Consider the following 7,339-nt stretch of genomic DNA (forward strand, 5'->3'; position numbering starts at 1 on the left):
ACAGAGCACTCTTACTGTCATGAGCCACGAGCAATCAGACCTCCACAGAAGCTTGAGCTAGATGGTCCCTATGATTAAACTCAGACCAGGAAGGTGGGCAAGGGAGACCAGGAGACCAACCTCCTCCACAGTTTCCCAGGATAATGGAAGGAAACTCATTGGCCGACCCTGACACTAAGACAGATATTCTCCACATTTAGAATATCTTCTTAGAACATTTTCTTTTGCAGATTGTGTTAAATCTATCTTGTGCCTCTCCTCCAGAACTCAGTACCCTTCCACATCTGAGTGGTTCCTAAATACCACTTTGCAGCTCCCAGAATTTTGCTTCCTTCCTGTTTATGTTTGTTTCTTTGGTTTTTTTTTTTAAGGTTTTTTTTTTATGCCCGTAAACATTTATAACACCTAATATAATGTGTTATTATAACCCACTTTTAATACCACACTTCACCAGTAGAGGCTGTCAACCAGTCCATATTGTAGCCAAATCTAAAAATAAGTTCATTGATATGAAGATATCTCCCGGCTTATTGGCTCTTAATTTGAAATCTGTGCATTGAATTCACTTTATCAGGACACATAATGGGGAGAAAGGAGATGGTGGAAATTAAACTGAGAGGAGTAAAAGTCAAGGTTAGAGAGTGGTGAAAGAGTAGGCAGGACCAGAGGTGAATATCATGAGTGAGAATAGAGTGAAAGCTGGGTCAGATAGCCAGGCTAGTGAGCGACCAAGGTACAATGAACCCTCAATTGATTAGGTTTGTTAGTACCCTTAGAGTTGATGAGGTTCAAGAGCTCTAATCATGGTAATCAAACCCATATCACTGACTGATAAATAAATCATGTGTTGACCATTATTTTTCATGGAAAAATGTAAATACTAAAGGGTTGGTGATCTAGGCCCTCCCTTAGACAGTGCTAGAGATAGGCTGATAATAACCTGGTCTTTGACTCTCAAATTTGCTAGATTCTTTGAATTAATTTCTTCTATGACTACATGATGGTATAGCAGATTAGGTTAAAATTCTTTCTGGATTTCACATTCTAGGAAAACCTCCTTGATACTACCCTGAATTCTCTCACAGTAATTACACACATTTGTTCATTCTTTCACCCTGTAAACACTTATTGAGGCCCAGCAGTATGCTAGCAGCCAGGATTTAACTGGGAAATGAGAGAGCCTTGGTCTGTGCTTTTGAAACTTAGGTTAGAGTGGGGAGACAGGCTACCAATAGGGAAACAAACTGACTACAGATTATGTCAGGGGTTATGAAGGTGTAGGTTTCTGCAAGAAAGGAAAATGGTGACCCTTCTTAGAAAGGATGGAAAGTTCTCATTTAACCAGAGACTGGAAGAAGCCAACCTTAGAAAGAGAGGTAGAGGCTAGGTGTGGAGACAGGGTTCCAGGAAAGGTAAGGGATATGCAAAGCCTCTGTGCTGGGAAGAAAATTGGCTTGGAAAACAGGAGGGTAATGAGAAAGAGGAGTTCACTGTGTGAGATAAAGTTAGAGAAGAGGCTGGGGACAGATGGTAGAGTCTCATGTACTATGATAAGGAGTTTGGTTTTTCTATGAAATAAAATGGGGAGCTGTTTCGGTTTGCTAAAGCTGCCAGAATGCAATATATCAGAAATGGGTTGGCTTTTGCAATGGGGATTTATTACCTTACAATTTTACAGTTCTTGTACCATTAAAATGTCCAAATTAAGTCATCAAGAGGAAGATACCTTCTCTGGGGAAAGGCTGCTGGATCTGGGGTTCCTCTGTCACATGGGAAGGCATATGGCAATGTCTGCTGGTCCTTCTCTCCAAAATGTCTCTGGGTTTCCATGGGTCCTTGCTTGTTTCTCCCGGGGTGATACTGTCTCAGCTTTCTAAGCTTTTACCGTCTTTTATTCTCTCACAAAGGACTCCAGTAAAGGATTAAGACCCACCTTGAGTTGGCTGGGTCACATGTCCATGAAAACAACCCAAGCAAAAGGTCCCACCCGTAATAGGTCTGCCCTCACAGGGATGGATTAAGAAAACATAGGCCTTTCCAGGGTATATAAAAGATTCAAACCAGCACAGGAGCCATGGAAGGGTTTTTTTGAAGTTTAATTATTTTTATATTTTGTTTATTTTTTATTAGTTTATACATGTAGATGATAACATAAGAGTAGACAGTGAAAAATAAGTCTCCCTCCTACTCTGACAGTTTGGCCATCCAGTTTGCCACATTAGATGCAACCACTCTTGTCAGATTCTTGTAGATCTCTCCAGAGAAATTTTTCATGTTCAGGTTTAATATACTTTGCAATTCACTTTAAAAATTTTTTATTTTCCATTTTTAGTGTGTAAATCAGTATAATTAATTATATTTGCAATGTAGTGTTACCATCATCAATATCCTTCACCAAAACTTTTTTATCACCCAAAACAGAAGCTCTGTACCCATTCAGCAATAACTGCAATCATCCCCCCCCAACCCATCCCCTGGGAACCTCTAATATACTTTATGTCTCTATGAATTTGCCTATTCCAGAAATTTCATATTAGTGGAATCTTACAATGTTTATTCTTTTGTGTCTGACTTATTTCACTTAGCATAATGCATTCATAAGATTGTAGCATATATCAGAATTCATTGCTTTTTATAGCTTAATAATATTGCAGTGTATGGATATACCATATTTTGTTTACCCATTCACTGTTGATGGATACTTGAGTTCTTTCCAGCTTTGGGCTATTGTGAATAATGCTGCTATAAAGACAGTTGTACAAGTATCTGAGTTCCTGCTTTCAATTCTTTTGGGTATATACCTAGGAGCAGAATTGCTGAGGCATATGGTAATTCTATGCTTAACTTTCTGAGGAACCACCAAGCTGTTTTTCACAATGGCTACATGATTTTACAGGCCATGGAAGAATTTTAAGAAGCAGAGTGGCATGATATGAGTTGAGTTCTTAGGAGATCACCCTATCTGCTGTGTGGATAATGCATTGTGATTGAGTTAAGCTCAATTGGGCTAGGTGGAGGGAAGGAAATAGAATTGAGAGACATTTAGGAAGAAGAATTGGCAGGACTTACAGGTGGAGTGGATGTCGAGGAGGAAGAAAAGGTAAAATGGAAGAATGACTCTTATTTTCCATTAGAGCCACGTAATACTAAGGAAGACAAAGAATCTTCTAAAATAGGTTTCTTTTACTGAGGTCAGTGCTTTACATGCTCCAAATTCTAGAGGCAAGCCTCTGCATATTGACCAAAGATGCCCCCTCAAAGAATCTCTCACCTCTTAACACCATGTGAAAAAAGGGAGAACAAAATATACTGAGATCATGATGTTCTAAAAGAAATTTCAGCCCAAACAACAATATTAAGCACCAACTCTGTCCCATTTTAACCTCCATAGTATGGTTGAGCAATGCAGCACATTTTTAATTTACAGCTGCAATTAAATCATAGTATTAAGGTCACTCTTTATACTCAAACACATTTTAAAATCCTATCCATTTATCTTTTTTTTTTTTTTTTTTTTTTTTTTGCTGTTATTAAAACCTTATACATGCGGGGCGGGCCGCGGTGGCTCAGCGGGCAAAGTGCTTGCCTGCTATGCCGGAGGACCTCGGTTCGATTCCCGGCCCCAGCCCATGTAACAAATACGGAGAAACAGAATACAATAAAACAAGAAAATGTTTCCCTTTCTTCCTTCCTTCCTTCCTTCTATCCTTCCTTCCTTCTCTCTGTCTTTCCTTTAAAAAAAAAAAAAAAAAACCTTATACATGAGTGTTAAGCCAGTTCAGTGCTTGGGGTGGCTACGGGATGGGGTTGGGAGCAGGTCCTGCCTCTTACCTCACTGTCCCCTAGCCCCACCCGGACATCATGCCCGTCACAAGCACCATGAAGATGGACTTCAGAGCACGCCTTTGGCCACCCATGGGAAACTGTTACAATAGCTGCAATGCAGAAATAGCCAAATCCTATGACTCCAAGCGTGGCTGGAGTTGATGTATTGGAAAAACATATCGATCCCTCTGGGAAGTTGCACAGCACAGACTTCTCAGCACAGAGTGGGGACTGCCTTCCATTGTGAAATCTCTTACTGGTGCAGCAAGAACCAAAACATATGTGCAGGAACATTTGGTAGTTGATCCTGTAGAGAGAACAATGGAATGTAAATCTACTAATATTTCATCTACAAATATGGTTTCATTAGATGAGAGACTTAAACACAAACCATATTCTCAAGACCCAGAAAAAACTGTTTTGACTCAAGAAGCCATAATCACTGTGAACGGAGTCAGCCTCAGCCTTACCTGGAACAACTGATGGCAAGTACAATGCCTTCAAATGCTAATAAAGGCCGAGAAGCAATGGAATGGGCAATACATAAACTAAATCCCAAGATTGAAGAATTGATGGCGTTAGCAAGAGGAAGCGTAAGGACACACCAATGGTGGCAGCAGCATTTGTAGAGAAATGATGATAATCGGTGTTCAACATCGGATCCCCCAGGTCTTTCCAAGCTGGCAATATGTTTATTTGTTATTTAAAAAAAAAACACAACTATATTTTAGGTAGACTTTTTTTAAATAAGCCAGAGAAAGGATCTTTGACTTGATGAAAACAAAGAAATACAGGGCTTCTAAGTAAAAGAGACCATCCGAAAGTTGAAATTTGAAATTTGGTATTGTTTGAAATGACCATCTAATTTTAAGGGTTCCAGCATTTATGTTAAAATTTTACAATTTTTGAAAATGTACTTTGAAATTGGTATTGGCACATTGGATCTCCTTAAGGCAGAATTTGAAAGCTTTTCATGCGCTGAGATTCTACCTGGCTTTGGACCACGATTGCTCTACTGCATTACACTTCAGCAGCCACGTGAAGGAGCTCACTTTAAAAGGAGAAATTGTAACTGTTCAAAGCATGTTAATTTGTATAAAAAAATTTTTTGCTCTGATCTAAACCACCATTAAAAACCGCAGCGTTTAGATTTGGTACTTAAGTAATATTTTTGTAGTGAAAATTATCACTAAATTAATATACGACTCCAACAAAAATACCCCTGTATTATATTGAAAGAGTACTGTATTGATTCGACAAAGTTTCGTAAGTCAGTAAAGGTACGGCCCTCCTTAATTTGTATTTCTAAAAGTCTTTATGATTTAGTATGCTGTACCATAGGCTGGTTATGTTAACTGAAAAATTAAAGTCATTAACTGAAAAAAAACCAAAAAGCAAACCCTTATAGTTGTCTTAGGAGACATTTTGAATGAACAGCAAATTCAGTCTCATTTTTCATGAAAATAAATTTTGCTATCCACAAACTAGAATTGGGTAAGTTGACCATGAAGAACAATTTTCAATAGGTTTTTTTACTTAGCCACCATTTATTGATTGCCTCCTATGTAACAAGTACTATTAAATCTTTACAATAACTCCATGAAGTGGGTATCATTACTCTCACTCAAAGCCTAAGGAAATTAAGTATAGAGGAGGAGACTCAGCCAAAGTCATGAGCTGTAATTGATACTGGGGTCTCCTGGCCACAACGGTCATGTTTTTTTTTTTTTTGCCCTGCTCTTCTGAATGGGCTTCCATTTATGGTTTCCTCAGAGTTATTAGCTTTATAAGCTTCAAGACAAAGGAAACCATATGCCATAGATGGCAAACTTGGATGCCTACTTGACCCAGCAGATGCTGTCAATTAACAAACAGAGGCAATATAAAAAAAATTGAGAGTCAAAGAGTCTATTGCAAACTAGGGAGCACATGCCCCTTCCAAGGAGATAGCCCTACACACCCTCACATGATTGCCACTGCTTGGAAGGTGGCTCATGTGATCAGGTCTTTTGTTTTATCAAGGAAGCAAGAAATCCAGATTTTCACACGAACCCTCCCAAGTTCTCAAAGCTTGCAGCAAAACTCAAATATTTTTAAAAGTAATGTGTGTGCCAACATAAACTGGTATGTGAGCAGAATGCAGCCTATAGGCTGCCAATTTCTGACCTCTACCATACAAATCGTTGAAATGTTATTTATGATTTGGAAGACTTTTAAACAATCTTAATGCCCATTGATGGAGATTGGCTTAGATATTTGTGATGCAGCCACATGATCTAATTTTTAAAGCCTTTAAGAGTGAGCATTATGAAGACCATGTAGCAAACAAAAAAATTCCTAGAATACATAGCAGGGTAATGTTTATGACATGACATTCATTTCGAAAACAAACTACATGGTACCTAGGCAGATGTTTTATATCTTAAACTTGGGTACAGTTACAAGAGTGAATACATATGGAAAAATCATTAAGCTGCATACCTTGTTAAAAACAAGTAATGTTACCTGGGCTGTGATGATCACTGTACATTTTTTCACAACAATGTCAAGGAAGGATGGGCAAGGAAAATAATCTGATTGGGTTGGTTTGGAGATAATGTAAGAGTTTCTCTTTTCTTTTCTACATTATTGTAGTTTTAATGCAGAATTTCTGTGGGGAAAAAACCCTCAAAATTTATAATTCTAAGAATAGCAAAAGTAGAACTTTAACTGATTTAAAAAAAAAAATCAGTAATTAACTGCCTTCCCATTTCAATACAGATTTAAAGCCAGAAGAAGGGTTCTCTATTGATTGTTGGATCTGGGTCATTTTTCATCCCTTCCCAACAAGATGTATTAAAGCCTTCACCTGCTGTCTCAGCTCCATTTCTGAGCAGGTCAGAAGGAAATTGGGAACCTCAGCCCTACAAAGTAATTAAAAGACATGATACTGCCTGCCTGTGGTCCCTGCTACAAGAGATCCCCTAGCAAGCCAGATACACCTGTCATGTCCACTGAGCTACCACTGTCACCCCTGTATCAGTCAGGATGATTTTTGCTGTAAATAATAGAAAACCCACCTAAACAGCTTAAATACTGTAAAATGTGAATGATCTCACATATCCAGAGTTCCAGGCAGAGTGGACTCCTGAGTACTGAAACTTGATGTCATCAGGGCTCAGGTCCTTTTCATATCTCTGCTTTGCTGTCCTTCAGACCTTGTCACAGTACTAGTCAGAGATACAAGTTCCCCATTCACAACCCATGAAGGAGTAATATCGGTTCCTTCTTTGGTTTTCTCTTAGGAGAGGGACTTTCTTTTCCTCCAAAAGCCTCCACTGGATTTCTAATATCTCAGAAGAAGACAGAATAGAGTCAATTGACCATTTTTAACTAATCCCCAGAAAACAGAATAATGAAATTACCATGAACAACTTGGATTAATCATCTGGATCAAGACTGATGTGGTGTCTTAAACATAATATCCTTGCACCCCTTATTAATTTTACCCCCTAAAATATATCTTAAAATGTGT

The 7,339-nt window shown here is 38.5% G+C and overlaps 1 pseudogene; it reads left to right on the forward strand.

Moving 5' to 3' along the window:
• Positions 1–1,269: 1,269 nt before the first annotated feature.
• Positions 1,270–4,462, forward strand: LOC143643659 (PRELI domain containing protein 3B-like; annotated as a pseudogene).
• Positions 4,463–7,339: the final 2,877 nt, after the last annotated feature.

This window comes from Tamandua tetradactyla, chromosome 8 (genome assembly GCF_023851605.1).
Source record: "Tamandua tetradactyla isolate mTamTet1 chromosome 8, mTamTet1.pri, whole genome shotgun sequence".
NCBI lineage: Eukaryota > Metazoa > Chordata > Mammalia > Pilosa > Myrmecophagidae > Tamandua > Tamandua tetradactyla.